Genomic DNA, 8,584 nt, shown 5'->3' on the forward strand with positions numbered 1-8,584 from the left:
GGGGGACAAACCACACATAAACTATAAATAGAGGATTTAACATGAACCAAAATAATCTCATTCCTACCCTAATATTCAGAGTTCTAATAATGTCACATGGCGATAAGAACTCCCCATAATCATATATCTCGAGTTCTTATTTATAGTATGTTGTTAGCAAGGTCCCCCACCTCGATTTCAACAAGAACATTTGGCGCCTATCATGAGGCCGAGTAAACATAATCCCTCATTCACATAAATAATTGATTCAAATAAGAAGATGACACAAACAAGAACACCTAAGGAAAGTGAAGCCCTGGCCATTATTCGAGCTACCATGGATGAGTTGTGATGTAAAAGTGAGATCCTACATATGCAAGTACAGGAAAACCAATATGAGTGAGTTAACAGGGATGACTCTGACGACGATTTAGAGGGTATAAAACTTATGTGCAAAAAAATTTGAGACACCTAATCTCTAAGAACTTCAAACCACCCCCGCTTTACCATTTTTCGACAAAAAAAATTACTCTTATAAGCGCACATGGTCAATAAACCCATAAATGGATATTATTAGAGTGGTAGAACCACTTATATCCAAATTCTTTTTAGGATCCCTTAAAAAGGAAGCATTATTGTGGTACATGAGTTTTATCTGAATACTCATTCACCAAGTACTCTGATTTTTCTTAGAAATTGGTGCATCAATTTCGAGAAACAAACATCAAATGATAACAACAATAAAATTATTTAATGTGTTCTGTGTAAACTCAAATACCGTAAGGGACTACCCGGTCTTATTTAATGAGATTACTATTGGGATTGCTAACCCTAATCAAGAGATGTTCATGGGAATATTTCAAAATATATTGAAATCCATACACTTCAACGAGTGTTTAACGGAGAAGTTGACCGACAACATGTAGGAAGTGATGAAGTGATCATAATGCTTCACCAAAGGAAAAGAAAGCAATCCTGAGAAAATAAATAGGGATGCTATGGAAAGACATCTTGAGCAAAATAACTTCCAATGCTACAAGAAGGACACCTAAAGAACAAGTCAAGTTACATGCCAGACAACATAAGGCTTTATGATTTCCCAAAAATCATACTAAACATTAAGATAATAGAGCTACTAAAAAAGACTATACACAAAAACGTTGAAGGTAAGGGGATAAGGAAAGAGAAATAGACATAAAGAATTTATCATTTTTCGACAAAAAAAATTACTCTTATAAGCGCACATGGTCAATAAACCCATAAATGGATATTATTAGAGTGGTAGAACCACTTATATCCAAATTCTTTTTAGGATCCCTTAAAAAGGAAGCATTATTGTGGTACATGAGTTTTATCTGAATACTCACTCACCAAGTACTCTTATTTTTCTTAGAAATTGGTGCATCAATTTCGAGAAACAAACATCAAATGATAACAACAATAAAATTATTTAATGTGTTCTGTGTAAACTCAAATACCGTAAGGGACTACCCGGTCTTATTTAATGAGATTACTATTGGGATTGCTAACCCTAATCAAGAGATGTTCATGGGAATATTTCAAAATATATTGAAATCCATACACTTCAACGAGTGTTTAACGGAGAAGTTGACCGACAACATGTAGGAAGTGATGAAGTGATCATAATGCTTCACCAAAGGAAAAGAAAGCAATTCTGAGAAAATAAATAGGGATGCTATGGAAAGACATCTTGAGCAAAATAACTTCCAATGCTACAAGAAGGACACCTAAAGAACAAGTCAAGTTACATGCCAGACAACATAAGGCTTTATGATTTCCCAAAAATCATACTAAACATTATGATAATAGAGCTACTAAAAGAGACTATACACAAAAACGTTGAAGGTAAGGGGATAAGGAAAGAGAAATAGACATAAAGAATTTACCATTTTTCGACAAAAAAAATTACTCTTATAAGCGCACATGGTCAATAAACCCATAAATGGATATTATTAGAGTGGTAGAACCACTTATATCCATATTCTTTTTAGGATCCCTTAAAAAGGAGGCATTATTGTGGTACATGAGTTTTATCTGAATACTCACTCACCAAGTACTCTGATTTTTCTTAGAAATTGGTGCATCAATTTCGAGAAACAAACATCAAATGATAACAACAATAAAATTATTTAATGTGTTCTGTGTAAACTCAAATACCGTAAGGGACTACCCGGTCTTATTTAATGAGATTACTATTGGGATTGCTAACCCTAATCAAGAGATGTTCATGGGAATATTTCAAAATATATTGAAATCCATACACTTCAACGAGTGTTTAACGGAGAAGTTGACCGACAACATGTAGGAAGTGATGAAGTGATCATAATGCTTCACCAAAGGAAAAGAAAGCAATTCTGAGAAAATAAATAGGGATGCTATGGAAAGACATCTTGAGCAAAATAACTTCCAATGCTACAAGAAGGACACCTAAAGAACAAGTCAAGTTACATGCCAGACAACATAAGGCTTTATGATTTCCCAAAAATCATACTAAACATTATGATAATAGAGCTACTAAAAGAGACTATACACAAAAACCTTGAAGGTAAGGGGATAAGGAAAGAGAAATAGACATAAAGAATTTATCATTTTTCCACAAAAAAAATTACTCTTATAAGCGCACATGGTCAATAAACCCATAAATGGATATTATTAGAGTGGTAGAACCACTTACATCCAAATTCTTTTTAGGATCCCTTAAAAAGGAAGCATTATTGTGGTACATGAGTTTTATCTGAATACTCACTCACCAAGTACTCTGATTTTTCTTAGAAATTGGTGCATCAATTTCGAGAAACAAACATCAAATGATAACAACAATAAAATTATTTAATGTGTTCTGTGTAAACTCAAATACCGTAAGGGACTACCCGGTCTTATTTAATGAGATTACTATTGGGATTCCTAACCCTAATCAAGAGATGTTCATGAGAATATTTCAAAATATATTGAAATCCATACACTTCAACGAGTGTTTAACGGAGAAGTTGACCGACAACATGTAGGAAGTGATGAAGTGATCATAATGCTTCACCAAAGGAAAAGAAAGCAATTCTGAGAAAATAAATAGGGATGCTATGGAAAGACATCTTGAGCAAAATAACTTCCAATGCTACAAGAAGGACACCTAAAGAACAAGTCAAGTTACATGCCAGACAACATAAGGCTTTATGATTTCCCAAAAATCATACTAAACATTATGATAATAGAGCTACTAAAAGAGACTATACACAAAAACGTTGAAGGTAAGGGGATAAGGAAAGAGAAATAGACATAAAGAATTTATCATTTTTCCACAAAAAAAATTACTCTTATAAGCGCACATGGTCAATAAACCCATAAATGGATATTATTAGAGTGGTAGAACCACTTATATCCAAATTCTTTTTAGGATCCCTTAAAAAGGAAGCATTATTGTGGTACATGAGTTTTATCTGAATACTCACTCACCAAGTACTCTGATTTTTCTTAGAAATTGGTGCATCAATTTCGAGAAACAAACATCAAATGATAACAACAATAAAATTATTTAATGTGTTCTGTGTAAACTCAAATACCGTAAGGGACTACCCGGTCTTATTTAATGAGATTACTATTGGGATTCCTAACCCTAATCAAGAGATGTTCATGAGAATATTTCAAAATATATTGAAATCCATACACTTCAACGAGTGTTTAACGGAGAAGTTGACCGACAACATGTAGGAAGTGATGAAGTGATCATAATGCTTCACCAAAGGAAAAGAAAGCAATTCTGAGAAAATAAATAGGGATGCTATGGAAAGACATCTTGAGCAAAATAACTTCCAATGCTACAAGAAGGACACCTAAAGAACAAGTCAAGTTACATGCCAGACAACATAAGGCTTTATGATTTCCCAAAAATCATACTAAACATTATGATAATAGAGCTACTAAAAGAGACTATACACAAAAACGTTGAAGGTAAGGGGATAAGGAAAGAGAAATAGACATAAAGAATTTATCATTTTTCCACAAAAAAAATTACTCTTATAAGCGCACATGGTCAATAAACCCATAAATGGATATTATTAGAGTGGTAGAACCACTTATATCCAAATTCTTTTTAGGATCCCTTAAAAAGGAAGCATTATTGTGGTACATGAGTTTTATCTGAATACTCACTCACCAAGTACTTTGATTTTTCTTAGAAATTGGTGCATCAATTTCGAGAAACAAACATCAAATGATAACAACAATAAAATTATTTAATGTGTTCTGTGTAAACTCAAATACCGTAAGGGACTACCCGGTCTTATTTAATGAGATTACTATTGGGATTGTTAACCCTAATCAAGAGATGTTCATGGGAATATTTCAAAATATATTGAAATCCATACACTTCAACGAGTGTTTAACGGAGAAGTTGACCGACAACATGTAGGAAGTGATGAAGTGATCATAATGCTTCACCAAAGGAAAAGAAAGCAATTCTGAGAAAATAAATAGGGATGCTATGGAAAGACATCTTGAGCAAAATAACTTCCAATGCTACAAGAAGGACACCTAAAGAACAAGTCAAGTTACATGCCAGACAACATAAGGCTTTATGATTTCCCAAAAATCATACTAAACATTATGATAATAGAGCTACTAAAAGAGACTATACACAAAAACGTTGAAGGTAAGGGGATAAGGAAAGAGAAATAGACATAAAGAATTTACCATTTTTCGACAAAAAAAATTACTCTTATAAGCGCACATGGTCAATAAACCCATAAATGGATATTATTAGAGTGGTAGAACCACTTATATCCATATTCTTTTTAGGATCCCTTAAAAAGGAGGCATTATTGTGGTACATGAGTTTTATCTGAATACTCACTCACCAAGTACTCTGATTTTTCTTAGAAATTGGTGCATCAATTTCGAGAAACAAACATCAAATGATAACAACAATAAAATTATTTAATGTGTTCTGTGTAAACTCAAATACCGTAAGGGACTACCCGGTCTTATTTAATGAGATTATTATTGGGATTGCTAACCCTAATCAAGAGATGTTCATGGGAATATTTCAAAATATATTGAAATCCATACACTTCAACGAGTGTTTAACGGAGAAGTTGACCGACAACATGTAGGAAGTGATGAAGTGATCATAATGCTTCACCAAAGGAAAAGAAAGCAATTCTGAGAAAATAAATAGGGATGCTATGGAAAGACATCTTGAGCAAAATAACTTCCAATGCTACAAGAAGGACACCTAAAGAACAAGTCAAGTTACATGCCAGACAACATAAGGCTTTATGATTTCCCAAAAATCATACTAAACATTATGATAATAGAGCTACTAAAAGAGACTATACACAAAAACGTTGAAGGTAAGGGGATAAGGAAAGAGAAATAGACATAAAGAATTTATCATTTTTCCACAAAAAAATTACTCTTATAAGCGCACATGGTCAATAAACCCATAAATGGATATTATTAGAGTGGTAGAACCACTTATATCCAAATTCTTTTTAGGATCCCTTAAAAAGGAAGCATTATTGTGGTACATGAGTTTTATCTGAATACTCACTCACCAAGTACTCTGATTTTTCTTAGAAATTGGTGCATCAATTTCGAGAAACAAACATCAAATGATAACAACAATAAAATTATTTAATGTGTTCTGTGTAAACTCAAATACCGTAAGGGACTACCCGGTCTTATTTAATGAGATTACTATTGGGATTCCTAACCCTAATCAAGAGATGTTCATGAGAATATTTCAAAATATATTGAAATCCATACACTTCAACGAGTGTTTAACGGAGAAGTTGACCGACAACATGTAGGAAGTGATGAAGTGATCATAATGCTTCACCAAAGGAAAAGAAAGCAATTCTGAGAAAATAAATAGGGATGCTATGGAAAGACATCTTGAGCAAAATAACTTCCAATGCTACAAGAAGGACACCTAAAGAACAAGTCAAGTTACATGCCAGACAACATAAGGCTTTATGATTTCCCAAAAATCATACTAAACATTATGATAATAGAGCTACTAAAAGAGACTATACACAAAAACGTTGAAGGTAAGGGGATAAGGAAAGAGAAATAGACATAAAGAATTTATCATTTTTCCACAAAAAAAAATTACTCTTATAAGCGCACATGGTCAATAAACCCATAAATGGATATTATTAGAGTGGTAGAACCACTTATATCCAAATTCTTTTTAGGATCCCTTAAAAAGGAAGCATTATTGTGGTACATGAGTTTTATCTGAATACTCACTCACCAAGTACTCTGATTTTTCTTAGAAATTGGTGCATCAATTTCGAGAAACAAACATCAAATGATAACAACAATAAAATTATTTAATGTGTTCTGTGTAAACTCAAATACCGTAAGGGACTACCCGGTCTTATTTAATGAGATTACTATTGGGATTGTTAACCCTAATCAAGAGATGTTCATGGGAATATTTCAAAATATATTGAAATCCATACACTTCAACGAGTGTTTAACGGAGAAGTTGACCGACAACATGTAGGAAGTGATGAAGTGATCATAATGCTTCACCAAAGGAAAAGAAAGCAATTCTGAGAAAATAAATAGGGATGCTATGGAAAGACATCTTGAGCAAAATAACTTCCAATGCTACAAGAAGGACACCTAAAGAACAAGTCAAGTTACATGCCAGACAACATAAGGCTTTATGATTTCCCAAAAATCATACTAAACATTATGATAATAGAGCTACTAAAAGAGACTATACACAAAAACGTTGAAGGTAAGGGGATAAGGAAAGAGAAATAGACATAAAGAATTTATCATTTTTCCACAAAAAAAATTACTCTTATAAGCGCACATGGTCAATAAACCCATAAATGGATATTATTAGAGTGGTAGAACCACTTATATCCAAATTCTTTTTAGGATCCCTTAAAAAGGAAGCATTATTGTGGTACATGAGTTTTATCTGAATACTCACTCACCAAGTACTTTGATTTTTCTTAGAAATTGGTGAATCAATTTCGAGAAACAAACATCAAATGATAACAACAATAAAATTATTTAATGTGTTCTGTGTAAACTCAAATACCGTAAGGGACTACCCGGTCTTATTTAATGAGATTACTATTGGGATTGTTAACCCTAATCAAGAGATGTTCATGGGAATATTTCAAAATATATTGAAATCCATACACTTCAATGAGTGTTTAACGGAGAAGTTGACCGACAACATGTAGGAAGTGATGAAGTGATCATAATGCTTCACCAAAGGAAAAGAAAGCAATTCTGAGAAAATAAATAGGGATGCTATGGAAAGACATCTTGAGCAAAATAACTTCCAATGCTACAAGAAGGACACCTAAAGAACAAGTCAAGTTACATGCCAGACAACATAAGGCTTTATGATTTCCCAAAAATCATACTAAACATTATGATAATAGAGCTACTAAAAGAGACTATACACAAAAACGTTGAAGGTAAGGGGATAAGGAAAGAGAAATAGACATAAAGAATTTATCATGGTTCACCCCCCCCCCCCCCCCCCCCCCCCTCAGAGTTACGTTCAGTCGCATCACACTTGAAAGATTTTCACTATAATTCAATTAATTACAATTTCAGTATGATATTTCTAGTCCAACTGAGTTAGACCTTAGATTTCTCAATATTAAATAACAAACTAAAACTTAGTATCTTTATCTTCTCAAAGAATTAGACTACAACTTAGCCCTTAGAAAAATACAATCAAATAAGAGATAATTTTTTGTGTTCCGTGTATGATACACAAAAATTAAGCACAAAATACAAGTGTTTAAGCTTTCAACATAAAATGTGTATGCAATGAAGTCACATGATGCTTTGAGTAGATATTTTCATTATTCTTGAGTGGTGTAGAGCTTGTTCTTTAGATGTTTGTTCTTGAAAGTTTTTTTATTTTATTTTCTCAAAGTTGATTCTCAAAATATTATTATTTTATTCAAGTCTTGTGTGTAATTAATTATAAGAGAATTTGAGAATATATAGAGTTTCCTTGATTTTACCATTGCATAAGCCAGAAGTTGGAATAAGAGTAGTGGTAGGACATTGTACTATCAAACCAGGATAGTTTCACAACTTTATACTCACAACAGAAATTGTCGTGTACTACTTGTACCTGTTTGTCGTGCACTACTTGTATCTTGTGTACTATTGCTATTTGTCTCTCAATTTAAAATTTATTGCATTGAGATGAAAATCATAAAAATTATTCTTTAAAGAATAAATTTTTAAACATTATTTGATTAATCACCATAGGATAACAATTTGATCTTCTAAGCAAATCACCACAGTGTTGACTATTAAACCTAGACTTGACTAAATGAACATAATGATGCCATGTGTAACTCTTGCTAAAGAGTGATGTTGAAAGCTTGTACCATAAGGTAACAAAGCTAAGTCTTCAAGACACGTGTTTAGATGGTGCTATATTAAAATGAGTAATAATCAGTTTGATAAATGATATCTTTATATTCATCTTTAATTCAGGTGATCATTATGTAGAAGCAGACTTGCATGCTTTCTCTAGACTACAAATTACATATAATTTTACATTGGTTTTAGACACCTGTAACACACATTA

This window comes from Lathyrus oleraceus, chromosome 4 (assembly GCF_024323335.1).
Source record: "Lathyrus oleraceus cultivar Zhongwan6 chromosome 4, CAAS_Psat_ZW6_1.0, whole genome shotgun sequence".
Classification (NCBI taxonomy): Eukaryota; Viridiplantae; Streptophyta; class Magnoliopsida; order Fabales; family Fabaceae; genus Lathyrus; species Lathyrus oleraceus.